The sequence below is a fragment of the Wasmannia auropunctata genome, unplaced genomic scaffold, assembly GCF_000956235.1.
Source record: "Wasmannia auropunctata unplaced genomic scaffold, wasmannia.A_1.0 LD334200.1, whole genome shotgun sequence".
In the NCBI taxonomy this organism is placed as follows: Eukaryota; Metazoa; Arthropoda; class Insecta; order Hymenoptera; family Formicidae; genus Wasmannia; species Wasmannia auropunctata.
In genome coordinates, this window is record NW_012028690.1 from 23,207 (window position 1) to 36,961 (window position 13,755).

General features: G+C 36.6%; 1 long non-coding RNA gene across 1 annotated transcript; it reads left to right on the forward strand.

Annotated features, from left to right (window-relative positions):
• Positions 1 to 9,057: 9,057 nt before the first annotated feature.
• On the forward strand, positions 9,058 to 13,424 carry LOC105459242. Its single transcript, XR_975654.1, has 3 exons — positions 9,058 to 9,703; positions 12,686 to 12,876; positions 12,956 to 13,424. It is a non-coding gene; the product is annotated as an uncharacterized LOC105459242 (long non-coding RNA).
• The last annotated feature ends 331 nt before the right edge of the window (positions 13,425 to 13,755 follow it).

Consider the following 13,755-nt stretch of genomic DNA (forward strand, 5'->3'; position numbering starts at 1 on the left):
ATGATGTTTTACATAATTTAATCTCGCGTCATATATAAATATCAATTCTGTCACACGTTGAAATTTAAATGTTAATTTATGTATAACATATATTGTCGAAAAATTTTTCCAAAATAGATAAGACTTTGCGATGCCATATATGAAAAATATCTTTTCCTAATCTCTTTCAAATTCTAAAATGTTAAACGGATACTTATTTTTCTGAACTAAAAAATAAGTATTCTGAAATTTTTAATAAAAATTGTATATCTTAGATAAAGATCCTAATAATATGTATATTTTATGTCATTAACATATTTTGCACAAAACATATCATTTGATTGACAATGAGATTGGAAGACGTAATTATATTTTGTAAAACTACATCCAATTAACTTAATTAAAAATAAAGGAAGCAAATATCATATACGTATAATCTACGGTTTTAATTCTGTGTTTGATTCAAACGCTTGTATGTATTCACTTCTCCTTGGAAAATTCTTACTTAAATCAACACGGCCACATGCGAATGCGTAAAATATGCGTGCGTTTCGATATAGCTGTGACAATATCATTAGACGTTTGCATGGAGATTACACCAAAGAGGAAGCGGAGGAAGGAAAGACACACTTCGTTCTCTTGCATCACCTAGACGTAATAAGATACTACCTTCTTATACGCGGCACGATATCACATAAGTAACGCTACGAGGAACACGTCGCTGCCGTGCGACGTTAAACGTGATAACCGTACTTTGTAACAATACTTCGTCGTAGGGATAATGGCGCTACGCTGCCGTACAAAGTTGTCCCGATTCTGTGAGACGCAATCCACGTTCGAGGTTCGAGCAATCTCGCGAGAAACTGCTCGACGCGTTATCCAGTGGCGGCGCGACGCGGTTATGTCGGATGTTTTATTCCCGTAAAAGTTTCAGCGTTCTTATTATTTATAACGTTATATCGTTGCTTGGCAAAATAGAAAAACGAATAATATAGTGCAAGAATAATCTCACAGATAGATCTCACGGATAAAAGCGAAACGAAAACAATCTGATGTAGCAGATAGAGGCAAATGACGATAATAACGAACTATTTTTCGAGCCGCGTGTGCATCTCGTTATAATATATGATATTTTATTAATGTTTGTCTGCATCAGCAATCTGAATTAAAAGTAGCAACGTATATTTCTATTTTGGAATAGCATGCATCTGTAACTATGTTACATTTTCTCTTTTTGAGATGTTAAAACAAGTCGTTTGCAAGTGAACCAAAAATCCTATATCAATTTATAAAATATCAAATAAGGTGAAACTATAAGTAAACTTCAATATTTTGTAATAGAAAATCAAATATTTGCAATAGATATTATTTTGTAAATAGATAATAAATGTATTTATTATACGCGTTATATAAGTGGGATAATTATGATTAATGGTTTATTTAATAATATTTATTTGTTCCGCGCGTTTATCTAAAATAAATTACCAGATCAAATAAGCGATACGTTTGATTAATTAATAGAAATTAATTATCATTAAATGTACACATCAGTTGGAAATTAGTGCAGGACTCTGTTTGAGGTTCGTAAAAAAGCGCAAAATATTGAAGTACTATAAAGCTGTAGTTTACGTTCTCTATCGTAGCGAACGTTGGTGGGAAGTAACGGTCTAGCAACAGCGTCGCGTGTATGCATATATTATTGTGAATACATAAACTATAAACAAGAGCTCGTGAGAATATGTGTGCGGTAGAATATTTTGAGCTCTTTGCGCTAGGAAATGGAACGTTTCCTTACCTTGAGCGTTATGCTGCGAATTTTACATGAAAGCGTATAATGTACCGTCAATTTAAAACGGCGACGTTTATTCTAAGACTGAAATCTTACTCGCTTTTGAAACATCACATCAGTTGCATTATATTGCACTCTATTGTATACAAGATGCGCGTAGATTTACTTTCGAATTACTTGATAGATTAGGGACAAATTTTATTAAGCAATAATTTGCATTTTCTACCTTTTAACTGAATATTATCAATGTTTATTAAGAGTTTTTAAATGATAGCGTTTTGATATTTTTTTTCCTCTTGATTGAAAAATGCTTTGATAAATATTGAGATAAAACGATAATATTGATATCTATCGATAAACATCGAAATATATCATAATGGTTACATAATATTTGACATTGTAATTTATTATTATCTTTCATATTGACCTTTATTCATATGGTACAAAATACGATTTAATAGATATAATCAAGTATATAGTATATAATCAAATATGTAATTATATACATAAAAAGTCGACAAAAGAAGCTCTCCAGCTCTTATCAAACATGCCGTTGTCTCTTTGCGTTCAATTGTGTGAACCATAATAATGCAAAATAAGATTAAAAACTTCTCCCTCGTAATTCAAATATGATCAAGACAATAGACTCTTATCATCCCTTCTTGGGACAACTTTCCAGTACGACTCCTTGTAGGAGGAATACACATGAATGGCTTTTTCTATAATGGTTAGCACTTATTTGTGCGTTGTTGGCAAGCGACAGGATGAAATGTGCGAGTTCGCAAGATTTTGAAGTCCCGGTATACGGCGACCGTACAGCGGAAACGCTGTCGCCGAAAAACGATTGTGCTAGCACTCAAAGCGAAGGACAGGAACAAACGTTTATCACGAGTTATGACATGCGAAGATTAGAATCCTGAATGCCGAAGACACTTCTGCTCCCAATTTCAACGTGAGAAGAGAGAATGTCGAGGGAATGGAAAAAAATTGTTGTCAATTTACTAAATCGATTTATTAAAAAAAAAAGTAATCGAATAATATTAATAAAAACAAAATCGTCATTATTACTTATTGTAATTACCTCCATCTCGGCTTAGAATTTACAATACGTGTACCTACAGATGTATATTTTATATAATGCAATATACGTTTACCGCGAGAACTGAGTAATTAGTTGTCGAGTTAATTACAGTAAAGCATCAGCTCTTGAGGCACAAACTTCGAGACAAACTTCTAAAGGAAGGAGTCACGTGAGGTCGACAGGGCAAGTTAGGGGGAACTATTCATCGCAGCCGTTTAACCACGCGCGTGGAGAAACCGTCATAAATAATTATCAGCTTATTTAGCTATACGAAGGCGCGAGAGAAAACGCGTTGCTCGCAGCGTGTCGCGCGATCGCGTCGACGTAGGCAAACGGTGTAACCTACTTGAAAAGTTCCGCAGTATAAGCAGGACCATTTTTCAAGTTTTCCATTGGGAGGGGAGGTGTGCGCGAGCCGTAACATTTTGCAACTCGCGACTCGTGTGCATGGCTCTTCAACTGCGAGCGAGAAGGAGCGGGTATAGAGGTGGCATCCCGGGGATGAACGAAACGCGTCGAGGCGTGAACCGAGGAAATCGATGCGAGGTGAAACGCCGAGGAATCGAAGCGGAGAAAAGTTTAAAGAACGCTGCGACGAAAGGGCGGCATCGCGCCCATCCAGGTAGCGATTCGGAAAGAAGGGACGGAGATCCCAGGGTGAAATGATTTCGCGTGCCAACATCGCGAGGATGAAGTTCCGAGCACTTAGAAGGAAGTTTCTCAGTAGAAATCAAACTTAATTGATGAAGTGTAACGCCCACGTAAATGACTCGCGAGTACGTACTCAATTACGCGCCTTCTGCAAAAGTGCTACCCTCCCCAAGACATTTCTGATTATTAATCGGAATCATTAACCAGATTTACGCCAAGTTTCATAAGGGGTTCATTAACCCGCGAACTTGCGGATTTCTGAAGCCGTCCGAAAGGCGTCACCGGGAAGTGGTTTCGAAGAGAATTAAGTAGAGAATTAACTCGAGCACGTTTTGATTTCGGGGAGGCTTTACCGCACTAAAATCATGACTCCGCTGGTCCCGGATGGAAAGTAAATCCAGAGTGGAAAGCGACATATTGACACGAGCATTAAGTTGAACGAAAATAAGGTTGCGCGCCGCGCGCAAGCGACGGTGATGTCTTAGACGATGACGGCGACAGCGTTACAACATCACGGCGCATCCAGATAGGTATCGGAAAATGTCTTGAGTGATGTCCCCGACGGTACCATACGTCATTTGAGACAATCTGCCGTAGCGAGGTTTCCTCATCCGTTACCTTCGATCCTGATTAGTTTTCAGCCTCTCGCGAGTATCGTCGTTGATCTACGTCGGTGCAGGCTTTGAACGGAGCTACGCGGACTGAGATGGGTAGAGATCGCGTTCTATATCCGCCGCAGTCAATAAATTATGGCCGTTCCAGAGATACGTCCTTGTCCTTCGAGCGTATATTGAATGGACTAGGCGTAAGCTGCCGTCTCGCGAAGCTACGGATCGTAATCCGTAAGAACCAGAGGTACTACTTTACTTCCACAAGGCTCCCTGGATTAGTGTAGATATCTTAAAATTTAAGCTTCTTATTATACAATTGACTAAAGTGTTATAGCATTTTTAATCGTTAACTTTTATTAATTTATTCCTAAACTTTTTCTATGCTATATACATTTTAAAAGTAAAGCAAATCTGCTTACATAAATAGTTAAGAAACCTTAAATATAAAAATGTAAAAACGTACGAAGTATAATTGTAGTATTATATAATATAATTGTACCAAAAATAATATTCAAAAATATAATGAAGTTACATTAACACAATTTATATAAAGTTCCTATAAACATATATAAATATATTGTGTATTTTATATATTTAACTCATTGCTTGAATCGCTTCTGCTGTTGCAGAAAGAAAAGACAATCAAAATAACAATACAAACTATGTCACTTCTCTGACAATGATTAAAATTGATAATAGATATGAATAGATACTTGATGATATATGCGTGTTCACTTCCCCTCCATGCCGTTAAGTTCTCGTTAAACTCAAAGCTCAGCTTGCTAAATGTCATGCATTACATTTTCATTATTAAAACGTCGCCTCGCAAAAATAAATTGTCCATTGCGTGTGTTCCGGAGACTGCGTTGAGTGTTGCTCTTGGCCAAAATATCCGGGACGGACATTCAGGAAATGAGTGAACGCACAATAGCTTGTCGGCGCAAAAAAGACGCGATCTGATTTATCGCGCGGCGTTCCATTTTAAAGCGTGTCCAGCGATACCGACGTCATTTAACATTTTGATTAATGCATAACGTTACATCTTTTTATCATTTACTGGGACGCACGCGAAAACGGCGATGTCATTCTATTCGCGCGCTAACGAATGAAAACGTCAATCGGCACTGTGCTCGTCGAATGGAGTCCCGATGAAATTGCTCCGAGCACGCGTGAGAAATTTATATTCCCAGTTCCAGAGCGATGCGTGTCCCGACGAAAAGCGAGGAGAGGAAGGGTTATGCTAATCGCGGTAATTGGCTTCAGCTTGAAAACAACTGACAATAAGCCTGATACATTAATATTGATATATATAATGGATACTTTCGCGATACACGTGATGCCGCAGGTGCGCGCGTATATAATTATGACCACTGTACTACAGGTGCAAACGAAAACATTTCTAGGCGAGCAATACAATAAACTGTAACTGTCAACGATTGATTTGTTTACCGTCAATGCAAGGATCTCGATTCTGGACGGTTTTAAAATACATGGGCCGTGCAAATTTTATATGGTTTCAATTTATTTTCGTCATTTTGCAGCCATGTATCTAGCGACGAAACGCACTCCGCGTTGTAAATGGAAATTTACAATAGGCATCCGCTATTTGTTTCACTCAAACGAATGTCATTGAGATCTCCGCTGACATTAACCGTATATGGTAAACCACCGATAAATAAATGTTTACTGTGCACGTTAACTCCGAACTGGTTGAATGACTAATATAGGTGTACTTGAAACAGGTGTGACACGAAACTGTTTAATTACTACATCGATGACAGTGACACAAAAACAGAGATTGTAGAATTAATTGAATAATTCGCGAGTGGCACATATTGCTTTTTATTTTAATAAACAATTAAGCTGTTAAGTTATTGCTTAGCATTTATATCACACATCTATTATACGGCAAAAGAATTCATCTCATAGCTATCATATATTTTTTACACAATTACGTACATCTTTAGACGCTGTCAATTTATATTGAATACATTTAGGCAAGCAAATGTACTTTATTGTTATCTAAAACATAATATCTTATTGATAGAATAAAAATATCTAATTTGTAGAAATAAAATATTTAATCGACTGCGTATTTAAAACGAAATTTGTAACGCATGCGATATTACTGCTAGCTATTACGTACGTGTTATTTATAGTTCGTATCAGTTACCTTCCTACATACATATATATATAACCGATGTAAAACAGCGTATTGTATTAACTCATCATATTTTTTATGCATCATAAATTATATAGTGTTTTTCATCTAGGAATACAAAGCAATTCCACTTGTAACGATTCCACATCGATTTGCATATTGTCAAAGCAAAACTAGTTTTTTTATCAACTGGATCTATTCTAAAAAAATGGGAATAAGAAAACAAAATTATTTGATCATTTGATTGGCAGAGAATTGCGCAATAGTTAATAATTATCCTTTCTAGTAAAATTATTATAAATTTTGTATAAAATGTACGTAAGTACGCTGAATATCGAGATTAGTCATGCAATAAAATAATGATACCAAATTTTGCTTGGACGTGGAAATGGTTAAGGAGAATATGTCAATGGCAGGAAGATTCGCGAAAATTAAGCCGCACGGTAACAATTAGCGAGTCCACTGTGGTTTCGGTTATGTTCTGCAGGAGTTTCTGTATTGGGTCGTAAAAGACCCCAACGTAAACTGAGATAATGGGCCGACTTGGTCCACTTAAGGCGCCGGAACTTACGCGCGTTCGTGGGCAAGTACTACGGCACGGCTCGTAACATTTGCAGCCAAAAGGTTCAAATACGGTCCAATTTATACGTGTACCATATTACCGGCACAGTGGTATGATTGGGTAGCATGTAACGCAACACTGAGACTATATATTATATTTTGTCACGCGCGAACTCGTGCATTATATTAAATGATGGATGATTCGCCAATTGAATATTCGAGTATTTAATATGACCTGTACGTGTATAAGGAATTTTTTTGTAGTTACGATTAATGGCACGCTAAAGTTTTTACATCAATTTGAACGGAATTCTGTGTCATAAACATCAATTTCCAGTTTGTTTATAGCTTATAAATATGTTAATGTATTTATATACATGTAAACCATGATAATTATGTATTCAATATTACACAGCTTGATAAATTACTTTGTGGTACGACTTTTTACATCAAGTAAAAAAATTAAATGCTGACGCATAAAAAAAGACGAGTATCTTCAAAGTCATCAACAACAATTTAAGATCGTTAATAACAAATTTTTTAAAATTTATAGTAAAATTATATAATTGAATAATTAATCCTACAATATGTTATTTAATAAATCCACACACACATATTTTTGTTAATAATTAAACGATTACAAAAGTGACAAAAGTTTGCATGGAAATACAAATTTTACCGTTTAAAAAATCGATAACGACATTTTGGCAGAAAAAGATGAAACAATGCGAATACGATTGTTGGCTCGTTTCCATTTTTATCGAAGGATATTGGGAGCCAAAGATGGTGTAAGAAATCCTAGTTGCATCAGCAGAATTCAAAAACGAAAGTGGATGATTACTTCCGAAACATTGCACTATTTTCTAAGATTCTTTTTCTTGCATCCCTCTCAGTCTCTCAGTTGAGTAATGCAAATTGTCTTCTTACAAGAAATCTATGTTATTGGATATCTATAAGTCATTCTTTTTAGTTCTACATATTCTTTATATTGCAACAGAAGAGAAAAAAACTTTAATTTCAGAAAAATAAAATTTTCCGATTAAAATGAATGAGACATCAGATTATGTTGAAAAAGTTTTTATGCGACAAATTACGTTTTTAATTTTATGGAAAAAAGAAATCCAAATTACCTTTTGCTACAAGTAAATTCATCTATGTTTTATAATCATATTAAGGAATTTCTTTTCAAAAAATAAACTGCAATTTGAGATAACGAAATAGCACTATTTAAAACTATCAAATCTAGAAGATTTACTGTTATCTAATTTAATACATGGAGCTGGCATTTTTATAAGATCTGCTAGATTATTTTATCCCAGAACGAAAAAGAGAACGATTGCGCATAATGGTCGCGCGTGGCACAAAAGCGCACTGCATCGCATAAAGGAGTCTCCCTCACCGTTCTCTTCGTCGAAAATACGCAATGTCTTTTATTCCTAAGTTTCACGATCGTGGAAGTTGCGCGAGAAACAGTCGAGTCTGCCAAAATTTAAAGTGGTTCCAAAACGCGGTATTGTACAAAACACAACGGGGCAATTCGCTTCCGCATGGGACCGACCGACTGTCTGCGACGCTAAAAAGGATAGTCCGCGGATTCAGCCGATTCGCCTCGACGTAGGAAGTCGATGCGCGCTTTTTGCCAGCGCGAAAACTTCTCTTCGTAAGTACTCGTTTTCTGAGTGATACGCAGAGCGTATATCTAACGAGTGACAGCTTCAGTCCCGCGTGTGGGTCAACTACGTTTGGACCCACTACAGAGTTCTTCGCTTTTCTCGCTTCCTCCTTTGAAACGCGACTGGCGAGTGAGTTTAAATCGATGACAAAGGAGATGAGAGGAAGGCCGAGTTTCAGAAAATATCCGAGACTGTTGGAATGTCTGACCGATGCAGACGTAAATAAGCATGACTCTAGTCTTTATATTTATACACCGCAATATTGTGATTATATCAAAATCTTGTTGTGAACATTCCTGCGTCAACAAGAATTAACGACGACGATGATGATTTTATCATCAACAGACGATTATATAATCTTCGTAAAAGGCGAAAAACAGAATTAAATTAAATATAATAACATGGTCATAAAGTTATCTGTCGCCTTGAGGGTTACAAAAACAATCAGCTACACACACAGAGAGAGAGAGAGAGAGAGAGAGAGAGAGAGAGAGAGAAAAGATAAGCAGAACGATACGATTTTTCTCTTAAACCAGTTAACTCGAGGCATTGCCTTTCCTTACTAACCGTAGTTTGAGTTAATTTCCTCATCCACCTCCGTCCGGCAATTACAATTCCATCCAGTTATTTTTCAGAGCCAGACATCGCGCTGCTCCGCACGTTTTGGGATCGCTTCGGGTACGACTTTAATTTGTTCGTTACATGGATAATTAGCAGAGGCAACGCGCCGTGACCGGGTCGAGCCGGGAATTTTGCGAGCGTAATTATTTTAGTTAATGCCCCCGGCGTATTTTTTTTAAAAACGCCGCGCCGCGCCGGGGCGGCGCGTTCCTAATATCGAGTACATTAAGCCGTATATCTCGAAGAGCGAAAAGCACCGTGAAAAATACATCAATTTGTCTAGCGGAATTTCGTGGTTGGCATCCCGTGAAAAGCATAAAACTGCACGGCGCGCTTACACAGTGGCAGCAGGAAGACGGCTGCTCCTCACGTTCCTAATAATAATAAGAGAGCCCGGGCGAACGGGACGAACAAAAGTGCCGGAGGAAACGCGACCTACGTGGCACGCTGATGCTCGACCGTTACTTGTGCTCGGCATTTTGCCAGTAGCAATGAAAAACATCTTGGAATAATGTAACTTGCATCCAAGGAAAATGACGAGGCGTGGATCTGTGTTGCGAATCGCTATTGTGGCTTGTAAGTTATTCATGCACACGTCATCCGGTACATAGTTCACGACTTATCGTTTGAAATTGACCACGCGCATCCATAGGCGTCATTGTGTCCCCAATTGATTACCCAAATCGATAACCCCTGACTGAGATTACACGGTCTCTGTGATGTGGCCAAACTTGTACTTTTCGTACAAGTGGATCGATTCGCGAATTATATCAGCCAATGAGCGTTTCACGGTACGCCGATAACCACGCGTTTCAACGTCGTTCGCCAAGTTGCAGATTCATTTGCGTTAGCGCAAAAAATCACGGATATATTTTTCTCTTTCCTTGTCTATTCATACGCCACATTTGGACGCGGGCTGAATAAATCTGGTTTCTTTTTCGAGCGCGCGATTTTTCAATCGCGATCCGAACAATACGGGGTTACGATGGGGGGAAGCGGGAGGGGGGGGAAGGGGGAACTGCCGTGTGCAATTGCGTAGCAATGAATTTCCGATTTATCGTTCTGCTATTTTTATCTTTACACCACGGTCAGTGCTTGCATCGCAATTTACGATGGAATTTCTGACATTCGATAGAGCAAATATTATGCATGTATATGTATATAGAAGCGGCCGACGTACCGTACATACTTGAAACCCATCAAAGCAACGTTTTATCGCGTATATATTGAGAAAAGTAAAACTGATAATTCCCGCGGAAGAAATACGCGACACAAATACTCGAGTAGATTAATGATCCGATTTTACGATTTCCACTACAAAAGACACTAATGTTTCACTGTGGCAGAAAGAGAATCGCGCACCTAGCACGGGGATATGAACAGTTGAACGACCCAACATCACCGTCAGAGAAACATAAAACTCAGCTACGATGTCACTCGTTTAATGAGTTGGGGCGAGGTCGGAATTTTGACTGAACATCCGTCGCCGTTTGCGACCGCCACAAAGTCGATGCGCATACGGTATCTTTTTTTTTTTTTTCGATGGATCGTAAAAGCTTGGATATCACATAGCCGACCAACTGACCCGGATGTCTGGGTAGCGTTATAAAGGGATGTCACGTCCCGTTCATAATACGTGTCTTTTCCGCGATTTTTGTACGTCAAATTCCTACAATATGGACCAATTCGTATAATATCTGCACTTCGATTCTGGTCCCGATACATGTTTTACAAGCACTTTGGGACCAACACATGCGAAAATAACATTAAACTTTTATATTATAAAGCATATCATAACGCTTTTGATGGTAGATACATCGGCTTTAAATCTTTCCTTAAAACGCACGCATCGCTTACCGCGTAGTTGGTGCCCCCACCAATTTTATAAATGCATCAAATAATTAGTTAGATGCAAACTTTATTATTTATAGTCAAAAAGTTAAGCAGTAATTTTATTATCGACGTGCTCGAAAACGATACTCACGATTGACTCACGCATTATACATATTCGATTTTTCGGTATGTTTTAAAATGCATAAAACAGATTTTGTTAAACGGAGATTTTACGAAGCGCGGTATGTACTTTGAACCTACGGTGAAACTAAGCTAATAATATTTTCTGATGCTAAATTCAAACGGAATCGTGGAGCATCAGGCTCGTAAATAATTGTTTTCTGCCGGTATAATTTACGTCTCGTCAAACATACAGCTGCGCGCTGTACAGTTATTTGTATTATGCGAAACGTCAAATAGAAATTCTGTTTTAATTAATATCCAGTATACAAACAACTAAGAATTAATTATAAAATATTATGCAATAATCGACATAAATAAAATATCTCTGATACAATTAATTCTTGTAATTATTATAATAAATTGATAATACTCATACGAAAATTAAAAGTTTTGTCTCAACAGAATTCGGTAATTTACCAAAGTGTGGTAGACAAATCAAAATAGTAGCAGGAAAAGAAGATTAGTTGAACAACAAGAAAAAAGTGTATTTTTAAATTAAATTTGAATTTTACCCAATCTGATTTTAAATTAAATAAATATAATTTTTTTCTCAAACATTCTTTATATCAAATAAAATTATTAAAAAACTGGTTTTTTTGTGAAAAAAATTAAACTATTTATTAAAAATCAGTCTTATTCTGCGTACACACATCTGACGCTCCTGAAATATTACTAAAATAAGAAGCAGCACATCTTTGAATTATTTTTATATTTCGATACATCATCTCCCGATAAGGACACTCGTGTGACAGAAGTCTCTTTCGGGGTCGAGACTGCGACCCGCTGAAATTCTGTGTTACGCAAGCGACGTCCATTAATGAAAATCGATTACCCATCAGGACTGGTGCTTACACCAACGCGCGTCAAAAGCGCGTGTACACACACCACCTCGTCGCGATAGCCGGCCTGCCGGTAGGTTGCTCAGCTTATATACCTTGATTCCGGGGATTCAAGAGGACACATTAGCTCAACTAAAAGACGTGTGTCTGTACGTATCCCTGGATGCTCCCGATCACCGTGTAATTACAATGACATTAATAATAGATGAGCATACAGATATATTGATCCAGAATTAACGAGCAATGATAACGGAAACCAGCGTATTTTAATCGTATGCTCGTTACAATCAAATTATTATCAAGTATATTTGCTTTTGGTGAAACCTCTGATATTATGATGGTCCTTCCATGAATTTAAACTTATTATAAATTATAAATAATAATTATACACTCTATATATAAAATTAATAATTTCGATTTTTGTTACGAAAACGCACTTATAAATAATGCGAAATATAAAAGGAATAAATTAAATGCTGCATAAATATTACAACGTAAAAATTTATGAACGTTATTCGTATTCACCATTTACAATTGATATTTATAAATATATATATAGATGTATGTGTGTGTGCGTGTGTGACATTATTTAATTTGTAAAATTTAAAATATGCACAGTGTAATATTTTTAAGAATACATATTTTACAATAAACAATATTTAAATTTGTTAACAGAAAAATTAAAATAAAATCTATTTTACAGAAAGGAATAAAATTCAACAACTAAAAGAAGAGAAATAAGAAAATTTTTGTATGTATAAAATGAAATAGATACGTATGTCATACGTAGTATGTGTTATTTGTTCAAGGACATACCTTTTTACATACAAGTTATAACAAGTTTGCAGAGGAAGGTAGCGTTTTTACTCAGTTGGCTAAATTCTTATTGGCAGGGTGAGTTTTCCCAGAAGGGTTACACGGTAGGAAGGTGCACTGAGCGGCAAGTTTCACATTGAGCTATAAAATTCTCTAGAACGGCGCAAGGGTGAGGGCGGAAAAATCAATTAGACTGCCTTCGACAGCCACGTCGCCATGATTCAGGAAACCGATAAATCTCAGCTCAGCGACATCAGCACCTCGACTGAAGTCTCGAGTATCTCGCGCCATTTCCACGTTCTTTTCCTTATCCTTTTCCTTCTCAACGTTGATTCTCAAGCGCAACGAGCGTCTAACGAAGGTAAAAGCGAGATACTTTATTGATACTTGATTATTCTCAAACAAAAGGTAAGCCAAAATTTTATTCGAAACAGATTGTATCGAGTAAAGGATATGAATAAAAGAAGAATTCATACAAAATGCATTATGAGATTTAAATATATTTATACAGATGATTTAATTATATACGAAAGAATTTCAAAGCAAATCTGAATTTTTCAATTAGCGTAATCAATAACTTTAATTGAAATACAGAAAAATTGCTTTTAATTAAATTTTAATAAATATATATTAATATATGGAACAATGTTCAAGATTGAATGTATAAAATATGCTTTGTAAAAAAATATTTTTTAACAGCGATAGAAAATTCGTTTTTTTTTTAATTTATGACAATCCTTTAATAGATTTAAATGAGAGCAATTCATTTAGACTTTTAATAAATGCCATCAAGATTCGAAGACCGTTTCTAATGCCATTATGTTTGCCGGTATATTCTAGTCCATGAATCATAGTAGTTTATAAGTGCCCGGTGTAGTGAATAATTCTGAACGCCCTCAGAATCGAATCGACAGAATCTGTATAAATCGCAATCACAATGTCGGCGGCGACTTTACC